General features: G+C 47.2%; 1 protein-coding gene across 1 annotated transcript in view; it reads left to right on the plus strand.

Moving 5' to 3' along the window:
* The first annotated feature begins 248 nt into the window (after positions 1 to 248).
* Positions 249 to 20,028, plus strand: part of CMAS (cytidine monophosphate N-acetylneuraminic acid synthetase) — a 193,422-nt gene continuing 173,642 nt past the window's right edge. Inside the window, exon 1 of the mRNA XM_085652733.1 lies at positions 249 to 376. The gene's annotated coding sequence lies outside the window, so the exon portion shown is untranslated. The remainder of the gene's footprint in view (positions 377 to 20,028) is intronic.

A 20,028-nucleotide genomic window follows, 5' to 3' on the forward strand; every position in this document is an offset into this window, starting at 1 on the left:
GCGCAGTCACAAACGTACGGGCGAGCAGTAGGGGAGGCATAGGCAAACGGAATGTCACTCACCTATGCGGACCGCCAGTCTAGCCAATCCTAATCCACGTCCATCATAAATGGGCGGAAGCCGCCATAATGGTGGCTCGGTTGAAGGCTTTTTGATGTCCACAGCCAATCAACACTTCGGAATTCTGTGGCGTACTAGGATTGGTTATGGCCACTCAATGCTCCAATCCTAGGTCTACTTTCGTATTAGGCATACCTCCTCCTACTTCCAGGTTACTACGGCGTCTATTCAGCCACAGCATTGATGCTGACGTTCATAATCATTGCAACATTGGCAGCGGACGAAGGACGATAGGTTGTGTTCAGGGACGTTCCTTGTAAGTACCTGGCAGGTGGGATAGTTATCCCGGGGTATAGAAACATTTATTTGTTGTGAAATTAGCATTAAGTGCTGTTGTGGTTAGTGTTGTGAATAATTTTACAGTTCAGTAAGATAATTATTGGCAGAATTTCTGAATCACGCTAAATGTGAAATTCAGAAATGACGTTAACGCGAAAGAAGTTAGTGCACGAAAATCTTGCAAGAACGCATTGGCGTTGAGGGGTTGACATGATGCCATGAAGGCGTGTTTTCAATGATACGAAAAAATATTCATTCGCTTTATTTTATGAATTCAGCAAAATCTTTGAGATTACTGTTGTGCATTGACCTATTAAAGAACTTCATTCAAACAAAAGCGGGAATGTACCGTGCTGTTAGACTTGGGGTTAAAATTTGAGGACGCATTTGGCATGACTTGTACTTTGTTGTAATTTATAAGCCAAGCCTTTTGGCTTTATGAATGCTTGCTAGAAATGCACAAGGCGAACGGAGGAGCAGTGGGAAGTAGGGAGCTATAGGGGCTTAGGATTCGGAGGTTAGTGGGGTCTGCGGAAGCCAGACCTGTCTTTCCGCAACTTGTAAAGTAGTCGACGGGGAAACGACTTTAACTGGACAATCCCTGCCGATGTCCGCAAGGGACATGGGCATTAGCCACGCCTCCCACCCACCCACATAATATGGAGCCGATGCCTCGGGGCTCGTCCTTTAAACCAGTTCTGTTACTGGTCTCCTTTACGAACCTCCAGCATACGCACCCATTTATCATTTATTTGCATTACATTAGCTTTGTAGTAAAAACGCAGCTGCGCTTAGCTTGCCACGGCTGTGCTAGCAACCTCATCCTTCACTGCACCCCATAAGGGTGAAAACAAGCATTTGTAATGCAATAGGTCTCGCATTTACGCAAGTTTGAGCTATTGGTATTGTAAATGTCATTGCCTTTTAGTTACATGGATAAAAGGCATTGTCATTTACAATGCTAATAGCTTAAACTCTTGCAAATGCGAGACCTATTGCATTGCAAATGCTTGTTTTGTTTGGCAGGGATCACAATATTGTTGTGTGATACTAAACTACAAAGAAGTCCCATTCAGAATATCAGCTAGCGCTTTATCACATAGGTATTTTGTAGATGCGGAGCTAAGAATAGTAAATCACAAGGTAAGCAGATTCAGTGCTTAATTTGAGCCTATGGTTTCCAGTGCTTGGTACCAGCAATTAGTAGTCAGCAGCGGCACTTATAACAGTATGCCACATGGCGGCACTGTTTGTCTACTTTCAAGATGAACACAACAGTCATTTTTTTATTAGTTAAATATACATTAATAGTGACTAATACCTGATGTCCAAGCCATTCTTACAGCTTTGAGGGCCTGGAATAGTCTGAATTATTACATTTTGATGTTAGGAGAAATGTGTTGTGCAAGCTGCAGCAGGCTCCCGATGGGGGCCCTGGCACTAAGTAGATGCGGATGAAAGAATAGTGAATCTATACGTCCCTCTTTATATTTATCTTCAATATATGGCAACGCCGGGCATTGCTCATGGAATACTTTTGTAAGTCGATATTTCGACCACAGTTTGGTGACATATGCCCAGGTTTTGCCATTGGGTGGTCACAGCTCTGTGCTTCCACGCTCCATTGTCATTAAAGAGAAGCTGTACGATTGTTGATGGGCAGAGCTTCCTAGCGCTTGAAAGAATACTCCAGAGTTAAGGCGCTCTGATAGTGACCGCCACACGTGCATTGGCTGCAAGGTCTGATGCGATTTCTGCGGCACGTACACCCTTCCTAATCACTGCAGACACTGGTGCCAGACACGCACGTCCGCGGAGCCGTCCGTCCGCTCCAGCGCTCCCCGTCCCAGGCTGCAGGCGCTGCGGCTCATTCATGAGGCATGTTAGCTGACTGCCTGCTGCCAATCCAGGGGCGATGGGGCACTGGCTGGCACTCCGCAGCTGCCTGTGTGAGCGGGCAGAGAGGGAGCGGGGCTGCAGGGGAGCACCCTGCCGGGCTGGAGAGGGGCACCTACAGCGAGCCCTCGTGCACGGCTGAACAGGTGGCACCCTCAGTGAGAACCGGGCATGAGTGGAAAGAAGACCCCCGGGGTGAGAGTCGTGCAGGGGCGGGGAGGAGACCCCTTCAGTGACTGCCGAGCAGAGAAGCCTCGTGCCAGCTCCTAGGGTCGAGCGGTGGCTGCGCATGCACGCCGCCATGCACGCGTAGGGACAAAAAAAACGTGCCGCGTGTGCACAAAGATGGCGTCGGGCTGTCCAGATGTGCGTGCATTTTTTGTCACTACGCGTGCATGTTACCATTGTGAATGGCGAGAGCAGCCATTTCTGTCCATCGGTAAGCGCGTGCATTCAGCTTTGGCTGAATTGATTACAAAAGGTGCTCTCCATGGCGAGCTTGATTACAAAAGGTGCTCTCCATGGCGAGCAGCGCATGCGCTGCTTTTCGCCAGGCGAGACCTAAAAAAGAGGCCTGTTTTGCATGTCCCGCCGAGGTAGTTTGCCATTTCAAGTCTGATGGTGTACCCACGCTTCTTCGAAGATGTAGGGTTATTAAAAAGAAAGACGAATATTCGTTTTAGTCGCCAGGTATGCAAGACCTCTGACCCCCTGGTCACGGATCTCTGCTCTCCCCTCCCACAGCTCCGTTGTTGGTGTTTGAGGCCCTCCTCCACTGCCTCCTCCTCATCCCTGGTGGTCCAGCAGGAGAGCCATAGTCACCTTTGCTTACACTGCTTTTCCAAAGGATCACTTTCTTCTTAGAGCCTGAAACTTTGTCTGACAGTTGAAAGATGTTAGTATTATTGCCTTGCGAGGACTTGTTCAGTGCATTCAGTTTTTCAAATGGATCAGAAAGAAAAGCCATTTGTATTAGAAAGTCTGCATCAATAAATTTGTCAGCAAAACAATGTCCATCGTGTGCATATGAGTAGATTTAATTCCTCAGCTCATACACTCTAAGCAGGGAGTTACCGAGAGACAGCCACCAAGAACTGCTGTAGAACAAGAGGCATGAGTGTTCGGCACCCATGTCCTCACACAGTTTAGCAAAAAGTCTTGCTTTCATTGGTCTTGTTTTAATATAATTTACGACTTTCATGACTATTTTCAGAATTTCATGGAGTTCTTCACTGAGGTTTCCTGCTGCCAGTGCTTCTCTGTGTATTATACAGTGTCCAAACAGCTTTAGGCGCTTTAGATCGTATGCGAGCTTGAAGTCCTTGGTAGCATCCTGCCATTGAACGACCCCCATCTGTACATACTCCAACACATCTCTCCCAGTCAATTTGATTCTGTTGCATAAAATCATCCACAACTGCATACAAGTCTTCACCTGTAGTTCCACCTTTGATTTCTTTGCAAAACAAATCCTCAACAAGGTTTTTTTCGTATAGAAACCTGACGTAGCAAATAAGATGGGTGTATTTGTGGTTGTCTGTTGCCTCATCCAACTGTAGTGCAAAGTCTTTGCCTCTTAGATTACAGAGGATCTGATCGTTAATATCTTCAGCTCTGGTCCAAAGTCCTCCCAAACTGTAAGTTACTCCGCAAGAGTTATTTTCTTTCAATAAAATGAAGGAGAGCTGCTGTTTGCTAGGTCCTGGGCAAAGCATTTCTAGCTGCTTATGCAGCTTTTCACTTCCGCAATCACAAGGGAACACCGCCCTGCAATCTCCCTAAAATTTCCAGAGTTACAACTTTGATAAATCTTTTAATAGATCTACGTTCTATGGAGGCCTTGTCAATGCTAGATCATTGGCAAAGCATAAATATGAAGTAGCATATACAATAGAAAATTTGGGATTGGACATACTATTTATAACAGAAACTTGGGCAGATGCCGCCTCAGATCCAGATTTTATCACTGCTACCCCTGCGGGATTTCGAGCAATCTGAGTAGATGGGCCACTAAAAAGAGGCGATGGAGTGGCTATTTAGAGAACGCTTTCCAGTCACCTATTATCCTGCTTCTACTCCTTCCTATGAGGCCCTCCACTTCATATTTGAACTTAGTCCTAAGTTGACTTTTAAAGGCATCTTATTGTATCGACCACCAGGCACTAGAAATGTTTTTATAACAAACCTTGATACCCTCCTTGAACCTACTCTTTTAAATAAGGATTTTACCATCCTTGGAGATTTAAATTTTTATCTGGAAGATAATGATAATAGAGGGACGGCGGTGCTTTTAGACACACTTGGAGCCGTAGGGTTAACCCAATTAGTGCAATCCCCCACCCATGAGGCCGGGCATACGCTGGATGGCGCTTTTACTTCAGCTCACGGGCTTACAGTGAAGGAAACCCTTCCACTGATGTGGTCAGACCACTCACTAATCAAGTTCAGTCTTCCATGCACTACTGTTGGACAGGTTGGCACCATTAAGCTGCCTGTCTCTTCTTGTAAAGCATGGAGTAAAGTGGATAAAACAATCCTTCGCACTCATCTGGAGGGTTCACCACCTCAACTTCAGGGCCACGTGGACTTAGCGATCACCAAATGCACAAATTGGATTTCTGATGCAGTTAATGTCTCGGTACCCACAAAAATATTGTACGGAAACAGGAATACTCCTTCTGCCCCCTGTTTTTTTTTTTTAAATTATCACCGAATGGAACGTCATTGGTGAACAAATTATCATGCGCCGGAAAAGAAAGCATATAGGATGGCCTTGGTGAACTACAAAAATCTACTTATATCAGAAAAGAGGAATTACTTCACTCAACAGATTGAGACAGCCAATAACTCCCCTAAGGAATTATTTTCGGTTATAAACAAACTTACCTTACCCAATAAGACAGGAAAGAAGGGCAACCAAAAGTTCTGCAATGATATTGCTGCAACATTCAAATCTAAAGCTCTGAACATTTTTAAAGCCTTTAAGGAAGGATCAGGGTTCTGCCTTTCGGCTCAAACGAACTGTCCTGACCTTGATAAAATCACCCTGTTTACATTTTCCTCCGTCTCTTAGCAGTAGAAATGCATATCAACGAAGTTAGGTCAGAATCTCCTTTGGACCCATGCCCACCAGCACTTCTTAAAAAAATAGTAGACCTGGTGAGTCCCGGGCTTGCTGATATCTAAAACTCTGTTTAACTCTGATTCCTTTCCCGTTAGTTGGAAAGAGAAGTCCATTCTTCCTTTGTTAAAAAAAACCTACCCTAGATGCAACCAACCCAAATAACTATCGACCTATAGCCAAATTGCCAACACCAGCTAAAATAGTGGATAAAATTATGAACACTCCACTATCACAATTCATCAATGAGAACAACTTGCTGGATCATTCCCATTCCGGATTTCTTAAAGAACATAGCACAGAAACGGCGCTTATCAAGGCTACCGAAGAGATCAGAGCGGCGATGGATGGAGGAGGCACAGCTGCTCTTGTGCTCCTCGATCTATCTGCCGCTTTTGACACAGTTGATCACGTTCATTTGCAGCAGTGTTTGGAGAAGCTGGGAGTAGGTGGTATGGCTCTGGCTCTATTGTCCTCTTTTCTAAAGGATCGGAGATTAACGGTGTCACTTGATGGATTCGACTCAATTCCTTATATCCTGCCGTGTGGAGTGCCACAGGGCAGTTCATTAAGCCCTTCATTGTTTAAGGTCTCCGAACTGGCCCCATTGATCCGGGAATTTGGGTTTAGTTTGACGTCATACGCCGACGATACCCAGATTGTGGTGGCTGCTTATAAACATCAAACCTCTCCTGTCCAGCAGTTCCAAAACTGTATGGGTACAATCAACAGATGGGACGAGTGCACATTGCCTCAAACTTAATTCCGAAAAAACTGAGGTTTTGATCTTTGGTAACATGCAGCCAACTTGGGGCAATCTGTGGTTGCCGTCAGAGATGGGTATACCACCTAAACCAGCAGCCAAAGTTAAGAACTCGGATGTATAGATTGACAATAAATTAACACTTTGTCAGCAGACCAACACTATTGTCTCTGCCTCATATATTCTTATAAATAGAATAAGGAAGATACTTCTGTACATCCCGGCGGATACCAGAAAAACTGTGGTAACATCTCTCATCCAGTCTAAATTAGACTACTGTAATGGGCTGTATCTGAATGTTCAGAAGCAGTGTCTAAAGAAGCTTAAGATCGTTCAAATCACAGCTGCACGTCTATTGCTCAATTTCCCCAGGCACATAGCGGTATCTAAGGAAATCCGCATTATGCACTCGCTCCCTGTACCTCAGCGTATTAAATTCAAGGCACTGTGTCTCGCCTACGAGGCTTTGCATCACACAGACCCCTCTTTTCTCCAGAACCATTTTGTATGGTACCAACCGACCAGACATCTACGGTCTGCAGGGACCAGACTTCTTACAGTTCCCAGAATCCGTACTGCGCACTGGGGCGGCCGCAGTTTTCTCTACGGCACCTCCAAGCTTTGGAACTGCCTTCCAATGGAACTCAGAAACGCTAGCTCCCTAGTAAGTTTTAGGAGAAATTTAAAGACCTGGCTGTTTCAGGACTAGACGCTGAGCATGCTTACAGTTGTCTCCAGCGCCAAGACACCTCCGGATATTTGTGCGCTTTTACAAATTCTATTAACATATCATTTATCCTCCGGCTGATAGTGTTATTAGAAAGAGGAACGTTCAGCAGCTGTTTACCCGCATCTTCACAGAGCATGATTGTTACCATATCAACAACAGCAGGCAAAATCAGCTCTTCTGCAATTGCGTGCGTTTTTTTACTCTGTGCAATTCGATAGGCCACTTTATATGAAGACAGGAGGGCATTACTAATAATTTTGGCTTGTTTTGAGAAAGTGGACTTTTGTAGTTTGGCTTCTGTAACTTCTTAAAACAAATTATCTTGGCTTTCTGACCACATTTGGATGAAGACTTTCAAGATGCCGCTTAAGTTTACTTGGAAGCATGGATTCCACAGCCAAAACTTTTAAACAGATTGCACATTGAGGACGCACCTCATTATTAACCTGAACACACGTGAAACCATAATCCAGATACCTGTCATCGTACTTTCTGTACTTGGCTTTTCATTTCTCGTACTCTTTTTTTATTTTTTTATTTATTTATTTTTTTTTGTCAGAAGAACCTGCAACTTCAAGTTCGTCTGAGCAAAGTGAACTTGGCAATAGAAATCTCTTCATTGTCAAAAGATGGACATCAGTTCCGCTCGGTAACAGCAAACGAAACGCCACAGATGGCTGTTGTGCCTGGAGGAACTTGTTCATTGGATTCAGCTGGTGAGATCGGCTTTTCCTCCGCATGTTGCTTCTTCCTTACAACCAGGATTTAAAAACAATCTAAATAATGATCTGTACATGCTTCAAATGGCAAATATAACTTGAAATTACTTTTACATTTATTCAGAGCCTCATTAATGATTATCCGTTCTTAATTAGTGAAGTACAAAGAACAACGTGATGGTTGGAATTCTTGAATTAATTAATCTCATCCCCTGGCAATCACTTTTGGCTGCTTCCCAATCCATAGTTTTTTTTCCCACCATGCCACCTCAGTACTAAGTGAAGTAAGCTTTGTCTTGCAAAGTGCTGCTGCTAGTGCAATGTTGGAGATGAACACGAGAAATGTATGCTCTTGTGTTAGATTTAAAAATAGCATTGCAATGGAAAGGGGATAAAAAGGATAGCAGCTAGCTATTCACAAACTACCAGCAGACCATTAGTCATTCTCAGAGGTGTTGTAAGCACATCAAGTAGTACCCAAATAGCATCACATCGCAGTAGATCAGTTGCACAACTGCTTACAATGGCAAGACAAATGAAAGAACGGTAAAACTCTCGCTGACCTCCTTTCCAATAATTTGTATTACAGAACCTCACATTTTACGAGGATGGAAAAAACAATTCCACAAAACTCAGTGTCCCAAAATTTTGCAACACTGGGCAGATGATTTTTCACCTTTTCTTTAAAGGTGCTGAGTAGCATATTGGCAAGACCTGGGGTGCACATCTACAGCACTTTATTCATTTCGAAAGTAAACACAAAAAATATTTTTTTATAGATGAACATTAGGGAGGGCGACCTACAGGATGTACTAAAATATTGCGGTAGTTGATGTATTTGTTGGGTTGACTTGACATGGTGGCCCACCCAGAGCACACACTCCCACCTTATGCCATTGGCATTTTACCTTTTATTATGGAGTTTGTGCACTGGGATGCAGGAGGAGTCATTTTAAATCTCCATAGCACACAGATTAATAATCTGTACTTCATACATGCATTTTGTGGTCCAAGCAATCCTTTCTGTTCTTTTATCCTCAATGCAGCATTTTTTTTATTTTTTTTATGTTTTATTCAGAATTTGCATTTTACCTTCTGGACCATGCCAAAGACTGATTAAATATTGTCTGAGACCACTCGTCTAATCATTTTCAAACTTTCACACATGAAAGGCGAGTCTGGCTGCTAGTTGTAACAAATAAATGCAATAGCGGAGGTGCATTGATGGATGCTACAGATGTGGGGGTATGAAGGGCGGAACAAAAGAAATACAGAAGTTGTGCAGCAGGAGAGGTCACAAGCAAGATGAACAGACAGTACGGCCAGGAATTGCATGGAGAGGGCTGGAGCAAACAAACCAACGGTACAGCTTTAAATCCAATAGAAGGCAAGTTATTGACTGCAGCTGGAGAAGCTGAGTCAAAAATTACAGAACTGCTAGCAGACGAGCTGAAGCAAGAGATGCAGCAATAGACCATGCAGCTGGAGGAACTCAACAAAAACAAACTATACTAGGGTTTCAGCAATGAGTGTAACAGGAACTAAAGCAGAAGATGCAGTACATTGAAGAAGGAGCAGTAGTAGATGCAGCGAGAGGCAGAGCTGCAGCTGGGTGTGTTGTGCCAAGAACTACACATGGGGTGTTAGCAATAGATGTTGCAAGAAGAGGAACGGGAGCTGCAGCACAGATCGCAAAACTAAGAAATACTGCAGGTGTGCAGGGAGAGATACTCTATGAATGAATGCAAGGGCATTTGTAAGCGATCCACATGGTCATAAAACTGTCAGAGAAGAGGAGTGGAACTCCCGGGGAGGATGCGTCCTGCAACTGGAAAATAACAATTGTAGTGGGAAAGACCCATCTTTATGTGACAGGCTCTGGGAGGAACACGAGCCTTCCACCTGTAGTTCTAGCATTTATCTCTAGAATCTTTCTTGCATATATCTCTTTTTATTTCATATAACAAAAACACGCAGTACACTTTTTTCATTCGTACGCCTGACAATGACTTTTGTCTACAATAAAGGCCCTTCAAATAAAACAGAATTATACATAATCCTTCTTCTGCTCAGATGAGATGTGTCGACTTCAATTATAGCAGCGAGGCGATTCATAAGCATGTTTGTGACACCTGATTGATTCCGGTCTCCCCATGTAGGAAAAGAAAGAAAATGGGGCTTGTTAGAAATGAAGCCTGTGCGCGGTGTTTGTGTGTTTGTTCATGCATGAGTGTGCGTGTGATCATGTGTTTGTTTATCGCGCAAAGATCTGCCTCCGATGCCAGCATGCCGGATCCTAGGAATTTTGCCCAAAAAAGCACTGGCAGACCAAAGGCATCTGGAGGGAACATAGAAATCCATCTGTGCCCTGATATATCCGGCGCCCGTCTGGTAAGAAGGGCTCTGTAGACCGAGACAAGGGTCTTCTTAATCGATCTGTCATGCAGGGAGAAACACCAGATAAAATAACTCTAAAAAGTCAAAAGCACTAGGCAAGGGCTCTCGGAGAAGAGACACGTAGGTCGTGAAGGGGGGAGGCCACACGCGCAGCACGTTAGTGTACGATGGCGGAGGTGCCCGGACGTTAAAACCTGGTCTCTTTGGTCAGACAGAGGAAGGCTAGTGTAGAGGAATTAACACCCATATTAATAAACTTTTTTTTTCTCTGTCTTGACCGCACATACCTATTTGTAACTTCTGAAGAGGATCCCACGAGGCACGGCAGAACAGGGCGGGCGAGCTGCGTATGCCAGTAATGGCGCAGAGGCTACGTCTGTGAAAATACGTACGCTCTTGGGCCAAACCATTGTACCCGCATTATGCAGGCTGCATTTGTAACTCCCCCATATGTTGGGTATCTTGCGCTAAGCTGGAATACGTTCATCCTGCATTCAGGCCCTGGCAGGGCCTCAAAAAGGCTATCTTTCTCACATCTTGCGCGGCGCCCCTGGCTACTGATAACAGCGCACCGGGGTGCCGCGGCGCACAGTTTGGGAACCACGGCCTTAGGGACTCTTTTTATGTTCAACTGCTTCTATTTAACTGTCTTGATAGAAAACGACCAGTAGAGGTCAGTAAAATACCAGAATTGCTTTCTGCGGAGATACTTTATTTTTTTTTTTTTCTGTGGTAACTGCCTCTATTTCTTGATAGGAAACGACCAGCAGAGGTCAGTAAAATACCAGAATCACTTTAGCATTCTCTAGATTCCAGTCCATAGAAATTGTCTTCCACGAGCATCCCTAGACAATAATATTTTTTTTCAAATCTTGCATTTTCAGTGATATGACCACCAAAGGCCATGAATTTATATTCAAACCTGAGCATTTCCCGCTGAAAGGCACTATTTCTCTCCATGTGTTCCCATACCTGGTGTGTCACGCAGTTTGGTGCTTACTTTCCCTCCATGTTAAAGAACTGTAGATGTTTCAACACCCAGGCTAATGTGCTGCATAGCTAAATACATATAAGGTCCCAAAGGCGAGACCGATTGCATTGCAAATGCTTGTTTCTCTTTTGTTGTGCTGTTTTTCCTGTTGTTGCTGCCCCCGCAGTACATCCCATCCTGCTGGATTCCGCTCCCGACTCCCAACTGCGCTCTCTCTTCGTCCCCTACTTAAAGGGGGCCGCTGTGTGGCCGCACCGCTGGTGCGCCAAAGGCAAGCCCGTCTGCACTCGATCAGCACAAGGGACCCTGGTTCTCCGACACCATCTTCATAGGAGGGAACAATATCTACTTCAGCCAAACCTCGCAATCCCTCTGGAAGGACCAACGCTGCCTACACTTCTGCGATAAAACCACAGCTCACAAACTCACTCTGCGTACTCCACGAAGAAATTGTATAAAAAGGTCACCGAGGAGCACCTCAACTCCACCCTCAACCATGATGTCCCTCCCGCCACGACCAACATCAACTCTGCTGCAAACAAACTACACAGAGGGATCACCAACTGTGCAGACTAGCTTGCCCACCTCCGTAACTCCAACAGACAGCACCCCATGAAAGCCACCTGGTTCACCACCGACCTCCGAGAATCCAGACGCACCTGTAGACGTCGAAAGTATGGAGAGACAGCAAAACCCCAGAAGCTCGGACCACCTACAAGAATGTCATGGCAGAATACCACCATCATATCAGATCTCCCTAAAGGACATTCATCCAGGACAAAATCCTCGCCAACTCCAGCAACTCAAAGGAACTCTTCAGCATCATACAGCAATTCAACCCCCCCCCCCCCCCCCGCAAAGCCTTAGACGTCGCACCTTCCCATGACCTCTGCAAAAAACCCAGCTCCTGTTTCCATCTCAAGATCAAGTCCCTCAACGACAACTTCAACGAACAGACACCAGACACCGAAACCACCCCCACCTCCAGCATCGCCAGCCAACCTACCATCCCTGCCCGGACTCCAGTCACCACCGAAGACACCGCAACGACCATGAAGAGCATTTACTCAGAAGCCCCCATGGACCCCTGCCCGCTCTACGCCTTCCACAGAGCTGCCGCCACTACCACTGGAAACGTGCAAAAGTCAAGCCCCTCCTCAAGAAGCCCTCCGCAGACCCGACAGACCAAAAAATGACAGACCCATCGCTCTCCTCCCCTTCACGGCCAAAGTCACAGAGAAGATCGTAAACATCTAGCTCACGAACTTCATCGAAGCCATCCCCATCCTCGACTCTTCCCTATCTGGATTCAGCAGCAACCAAAGCACAGAGACTGCCCTTCTCGCCGCCACAGACGACATCGGCAATATCCTTGACCAGGGACACACGGTGGCCCTTATCTTACTGGACCTCTCTGCTGCCTTCGACACCGTCTCCCACCGCACCCTACCACCAGACTCCACAACGCCAGAATACAGGTAACCACCCCTGACTGGATCAGCTCTTTCCTCACTGGCCGAACCCAAAGAATCAGACCCCCGCCTTTCCTCTCTAAACCCACAGAGATCAGATGCCGAGTACGCCAAGACTCATCGCTCAGCACCACGCTCTTCAGCATCTACATGCCCCCCCCCCCCCCCGCAGCCATCTTCAGGGCAGCATGGACTCAGCATAGTCTTCCATGCCGATGACATCCAGCTCATCCTCTCCCTCACGAAGGAACCAGACACCACCAGACTCGACTTCCAGGAAGGAATGAAAGACTTTGCTTCCTGGATGACCAACAGCTGTCTCAAGCTCAACTCGGTGAAGACCGAAGTCTCCCTCAGCATGGGACACCTGGCGGCGCACTGCCCTCTGCAACCGCCCACACCCACGGACCACGCCCGCATACTCTGCATCATACTCCACTCCTCCCTCAGCATGACCCAACAGATCAATGCTGTCTCCTCCACGTGCTTTAACATCCTCCGCAAGACCGTCAAATGCCCCCCACCCAATTCAGGAATACCGTCACCCACGCAATCAGAACCAGCAGACTCGACTACCGAAACACCCTCTATGCTGGAATCAACAAATCCCTGCTCCAAAAACTCCAGCCCATCCAGAACAACGCTGCCAGACTTGTCTTTGGCATCCCATGACATGATCACATCACCTATCACATAGGAGACCTCCACTGGCTTTCCGTCGAGAGGAGAGTAACTTTCAAGCTACTCACTCACGTCTACAAATCCCTCCACAACACCGAACCCCAATACGTCAACGAAAGAGTCTCCTCCCACATACCCAAGAGAAACCCCTGCTCCGCCGACCTCGCCGAAACCCTGCGCATCAGCAGAACCACAGCGAGTGGAAGAGCCTACTCCTAAAATCTAGAACGAGCTCCTGCTCAACTCCCCCCCCCCCCCCCCCCCCCCCCCCTCCACTGCGCACACCTTCAGGAAGAGCCTCAAGACCTGGCACTTTGGCTGAATCGGAGCTGCACAACCCCCTCTCTTCAACCTTCCCCCCCCCCCCCCCCCACCACACCTTGAGACCCTCCCAGGTGAGTACGTGCTTTACAAATCCCTGATTGATTGATGTGTGCGGCATGATATGTGGCATCATGATATCTGTGAGACAGCTCAACCCAGGGTGTTAAGTGGGATGAAAAAATAAGTGTGTTGGGGCTGGTCAGTAAATGGGGCGTGGCCTACCCATTTCTAGGCAGGGCTTAACCCCATACATTACATTTCTGTTTTTCCTAGTGTGCCACCCAACTATATCTTTGTGTGTCTCTGAGCTTTTTCTGTTATTGCATCCAGATATAATATGGAGCACCTAAAACCAACCAGGCCTATTGGTTTTGTCAGTGGTGGTGTCTGTATGTACACTGCAGAGAGGCCAAGGATAGGAGGACTATGTGTACTCTGAACACCTTTTTGGCCCAATGACAGGCACTGCACGAAACTCGCACTGCCTTTATCCAACTCTAATGGAGTACAAGATTGAGTAAACTATAAGAAATGTAAACTGGAGCTAAATTACTGATGGGGATTACCTGAAAATGTATTGCATTAATAGCTCAGAAATCGTCAGTGATTTCCCAGTTAAGTTAAGGACATGATTATTAGCCCATTGGGGACCCGTTTCAATGTCTTTTCTAAAATACTACCGGGTCTGAGAACCCGCCCACTTAAAACCCTGGCTAAATCTATAATCTGATCTAAGTACGTAGGAGCCACCCAAGACCAGATTCTTAGATTTTTTTTTTTTTTACATCACCCTAGTAAATGGGGTGAAGATAATCCATCTTTCTTTTTAAAATTTCTTTTTTAAACCAAATTGACGTGTGTGACCATTGCACAGGCAAACATCTACTGTGATTGGGAAACAGCAGCAAGGACACTGGACGTGCACTAGCTGCCTAAGGATTCCAGTACGATTCTGTTTCCTTATGGTGAGCTCCCTTCAGGGAATGCCATCAGCTCTGCACTACTCCACTCATCTCAAGTCAGGCTCAGTGTGTATGTGCATTTCCAAGAGAGAAGGTGCATCAGAACCCTCATGGAGAGCCAACACGGAGAAATGGGTGTGCTTAGGCTTTTAGAAGGGCTCCAATCATGGACCTGCATTACCGTAGGCACCCTCCGAACCACCCTCACCTGGGGGTCCTGCATCAACATGCATAGTCACAGGTCTCCCTGTGCTCAACAGCATCCTTCCTCTAGGACGGGATCTAAGTAGCACTGTTATTGCATCCTCACGTGGCGGCCCTAGGCACTTCAGTGCCACTACCTTGTTATCATTGGGAGGTTTACTAAAAATCATTTTCTTACAACAACCTCCTCGGCTTCAAAAGGACACATCCATATACCTTCCTCTCAGGCTGTGCAAATGGTTTTACAGGTTGTGCTGTTGCACCGACCTCTGAAACATGGCTATTTTAAAATTGATGGCACCTCGTCCCCTCAAACTGGTAGCAATTGGGTGACTGCTTCAGTCATTCTATCATAGGACTCATCATTTTCAGCGTGGACGGGCTCCCTCCCAACAGACTGAAAGCAGCTGCCACACCATCCAGTAGGCCTGGTTTCCTGCTTGGCCACACTGCTTTAAGCTTCCACCACAGATCTGTGTAGATGCAGTGACATAAGGCTGGTTAATGTTAACTATGGCCGAGCAGCCACCTTGGAATGGTGAACTTTGTCAGTGAAACCAAATGTATAATTTCTTTTATAGTGGTGCCATTCATGCTGATTGATCAATGTTTTAGGCATGCAACTGCATATGTCTGCATTCCTGCATAGCACAGTACTCTATATAGGTCGTCTTCACTCTGCGCCACCCCACATAATGCAATGCCTTCCTCTTATACTCTATTCCACTTCCCGCTACAAACATTTAGCTAAGCTGCTGGGCAACATGGCTGATGGACATTGGCAAAATCTATCTCGCTCACATAGGTGAGACCTATTGGCTCTGCCAGTGCTTCTTTTCCATGTGTTCTAGGAATTAAAGTACTTAAAACATTGCTTTGTCCCGTTCGAGGTGCATTATGCTCCCTTAACTAAATAACACAAAGTGCATCAGATGTTCTATCTTGAGCCTGCTTGGACAGAAGTGATATACAGAGAAACTGTCATTACCAGCAGATGTTGGGCCCCTCCACCAGACACTGAGGCTTTGCAGATCCAGCCACTTCTGTGCGATAGTACTGATCACGAGGAGGCCCAGTAGAGTAACATAGTGCTCTGAAAGAAGAGTTATACAATGTGAGTGTGCCGTAATTACACAATGAGAGCTGGTGGATAGTCTGCATGGAATTGCATGGGCCCAACCCCTATGATGGCTTCCAAAAGTGAAAGTGCCTGGTGTCCTGGTACAGTTTGGTAAAGAGCCTGGCACCCAGCTGGGAACATGGATGCAGCAAAGTTGAGGGAGATTTGTGAAGCTGCCTTCTAGCTGATACTCTGTGCTGGGGGCCTCCACGATTAGTGAGTCAAATTCTCCCAGACAACAACATGACTGAAGTCAAGTACTTCTTTGAAAGCATACACATCCGAGATATGCTGTAGACTGGTCCCCAAGCTTTACAGGCAACCAGCAACTCAATAATTGAAGAGGACTCTTATCTAATTCTAATTTCTAATTTAAAACATTTCTAAAGCGCAGCGTACACCATGCGGTTTCTTGGCGCTAGTAGGCAGGATCGGCAACTGAGGGAAAAGACAAGAGTGATAAGAATGAAGAGCTAAGCGGGGAAAGCCTGATTGAAGAGGAAGGTTTTTAAATCTTTGCGAAAAGAGAGGTACTGGGTAGCAGAACGGAGATGGTCAGGAAGGGAGTTCCAGAATGTTGGAGCCAAGGTGGAGAAGTTGGCCCCACCCCACTTTTTACGTGTGAAGCGGGGGATCTGAAGAAGGGACTTAGAGGAAGACCGGAGCTCTCTTGTGGGAACATAGGGTTTTATTAAAGAAGAGATAAAGGCGGGGGCAGTGCCTTGGCGGGCCTGGAAGACCATGCAGCCAGTCTTAAAAAGGGAGCGTTCTTTTACGGGAAGCCAGTGAAGCTCCCTGAGAAGGGGGGTGGAATGGTGATAGCGTGGGAGGCCGTAAACCAGCCGGGCCGCCTGGTTCTGGATCGACTGAAGTCTTCGCAGGCTGTAAGCTGGAATGCCATGATAGAGGGCGTTGGCATAATCCAGCTTTGATATCACCAGGGCGGCCATGATAATCTTGAGTGCCTGAGGGGAAAAGAAGCGGGAAACAGAGCGGATGGTGCGGAGAGTGAGGAAACAAGAGGAGACCACGGAGCTGATTTGTGGGTGAAGGGTGAGCTGATTATTCATTTTGACACCCAGTGTTTTGACCGTGGTTGAGGGGGAAGGTGCGGGCCCAAGAGAGGGGGGCCAAAAAAGAGAGTTCCAGGGGCTGGATGAACCACCGGTGAGAACCAACTCGGTTTTATCCGGGTTCAGCTTAAGGTGGTTGTGGTTCATCCAGTCCCTGATGAATGTCATGGTAGACTGGAAATTAGAGACAGAAGGGGGAGAGGAGGACAGATCAAAGATGAGCTGGAGATCATCCGCGTAGTTGTACACGGTGACCTCCAGCTGCTGAAGCGCGAAGATAAGAGGGAAGATATAGAGATTAAAAAGCTGGGGGGAAAGAGAGGATCCCTGGGGAACGCCGCAAGTGACAGGGAGGGGAGTGGCAGAGAAGACGCCTAGCCGCACTGCCTGGGTGCGGTCCCTCAGAAAGGAGGAGAGCCAAACCAGGGCTGATTCCCCCCCCCGATTCCAGCCGCCCTGACACGGGACAGTAAGATGGTATGGTCCACCGTGTCAAAGGCGGCGGACAAGTCAAGGAGGACCAGTGCCTGGTGTTTGTTATCATCCATACCCTTTCTGAGGTTGTCTAGGACTGAGACCACAACCGATTCAGTCGAATGTCTGGGACGGAAACCGGCCTGGCGAGATGCCAGCCCCCCCATTGGTCTCAATATGGGCGCTGAGTACCACGGTGACGTGGCGTTCCATCACCTTGCCCAAGAAGGGCAGCAAGGAGATGGGGCGATAGTTGGCCGAGATGGAAGGGTCCGCGCCAGGTTTCTTCAAAATGGGTACTATAGTAGCTGCCTTTAGCGCGGGGGGCACTACACCCTGTGCTAGGGAGCTGTTGAGGAAGGCGATGGGGGGTTCAGAACAGCAGGAGTAAATTTGCTGCAGAATACGTGCTGGGCAGACATCCGCCGGAGACCCCGACTTCACTTTGGGAAGGATCTCCAGAAATGATTCCTGAGAAAGGGGGGGAATGGAGGTGAGAGGGCATTGAACGGTGGGAGGGGAAGGATCAACGAATGCAGGTGAAGGTGGTGGAATGTTGGCCTTGATGGTAACAATCTTATCCAGGAAGTAGGCGTTAAGTTGATCACAAAGAGGCTGGGAGGGGGGGATTTGGGGTAAGGTTCGATCTGAGAATGCCAGGTCATTCACTATGCCAAAAATTTCCCTGGGTTTATTTTCAGCGGACGTTATTTTTGCAGAGAAATGGGTGGTTTTTGCGGCGAGAAATGCTATTTTATATTTGGCCAGTGATGTGAGGAAGTGAGTTTTTGATAAAGGACAGTAATTTTTCCTCCATTGCCTCTCCGCCCGTCGGACGCTCAGTTTAAGCTCTTTCAGGTGGTCGTTAAACCATCTGTTGGAATCCTTAGGTCGACGGAACCATCTGTTGGAATCCTTAGGTCGACGGATGGAAATGCGACGTAAGGGAGCCACTGAATCACAGCCACCAGCCAGCCAGGTGTTTATGGCCTTGGGTTGAGAGGTAGATGATAAGCCGAAGAGGGTGGGAGTGGAGTTTCGAAGCAGGGAGGTCAGGGAGGGAAAATCCAGTTTGTTCCAGTTCCGCGCCCAGGTGTTTTTGGCATGCGGAGTTTTTGATACCGGGTTGCGGAGAATGGAGAGGGAAATGAGGGCATGGTCAGACCAGGGGCAGGGAGAGACTGCTGCCGAAGCCACTGGGAGGTTGAGGGACCAGACCTGGTCGAGTATATGCCCATGGGAGTGAGTAGGGACAGTTATATGCGGAGCAAAGTTGAGAGACAGGAGAGATTCTGTGAATTCTTTAGAGGCCGTACACTCATGTGGGTCTGAGGGCCAATAATTGAAGTCTCCCAGCACCAAGACCGAGGCGTAGTTGACCACCAAGTTGGCCAACAGGTCTTGAAATGCCGGTAGGAATGAGGGCGAAGGCTGAGGAGGGCGGTACATTAAAAGGCAAATAATAGGAGGGGAGGATAGAAGAGAACGGACAACCAAAAAGTCAGCAGAGGGGATAGGGGAAAAGGGAAGTGATTGAAAGTTCAATTCCGACCGGGCGATTAAGGCGACCCCACCACCGGCCCTGCCTGCTGGGCGGTCGGCACGTAAGGCCACATAGGAGGGGGGTAGGGTGGCCAGGAGAACAGGAAGGGAGGAATCACAATACCAGGTTTCGGTCAGGAGCAGTAGGTCAGGTTTCTCTGAATCGAGTAGGACGAACAGCTCGTGGTGGTGCTTGACCGCTGACCTGGTGTTGAGTAGGAATACAGACAAAGGCGGGGTAGTGGGGTGAGGGTCGGGTGGGAGGGGACATGGTGACGGGGGGGTATGCAACGGAGGGTGTGGTGTCGTGGGGGAGGAAGAGGAAGAAGCAAGGCCTAATGCGGAGACGAGCCTGCGGGTGGAATCGGGAAGTGGCCAGTGGCCAGTGGCCTTGAAGGGCGATGAGTTCTTTTGAGGAATAAGACATCATTTTGGCATAATGTCGTGCCCCTAGCCCCGACCGGCCGCGGACGGGCGCAGACGGGCTTGCCTTAGGCGCGCCTACGGCGCGCAAAAGTCGCGCCCGCTGCGCTTCCTACTAAGACACATGCTTTATGCCGGTGGGTCGGGAGGTTGGAGGGGGCGTGGCCAGCCGAGGGGGCGTGTCTCGCCTCGCCCTCGGGAATGGCGGCTGAAGGAAGGGAATCGTTGCAGCGAGTAGCGCTGTTTGTGGGAAGCCAAGAGATGCTGGTAGGTGAAGATGCCAGTTAAAAACACAATATAAAAACACAATAATTTTAAAAAGTAGTTTGCCCCTGCTCCCGGCTTTTCGCCTCAGGAGCCAATCGTCTTATAGACGAACCAGTGACTAGAGAGGGTGACCCAAAGCTTCTTTTATTATGTATTGTTTAACATGGTGTTTTATGTGGTGACATATGTCTGCTACACAGTTAAATTTGTCCGAAGTCAAACCTAAGAAAGAGGCAGTTGATGGCTCAGGATAAGGGATTTATTTAGCTCTTTCTTCCATAGTTTTAGAAGTTGGGAGTAATCTGGTTTTTTAGGAGTACAAAACCAATAGTAATTCCAAATTAATGTAATTTTAAGGTGGTAAAAAATTTAAAAAAATATTTGTAAGACATGTTTTATTTTATGTAACCTGTTCTTTCTTTAACTATAAATTCACACAAATGTAATGGTTGTTTGCAAAAAAAAAGTAT

The sequence above is a fragment of the Triturus cristatus genome, chromosome 4_1, assembly GCF_964204655.1.
Source record: "Triturus cristatus chromosome 4_1, aTriCri1.1, whole genome shotgun sequence".
NCBI lineage: Eukaryota > Metazoa > Chordata > Amphibia > Caudata > Salamandridae > Triturus > Triturus cristatus.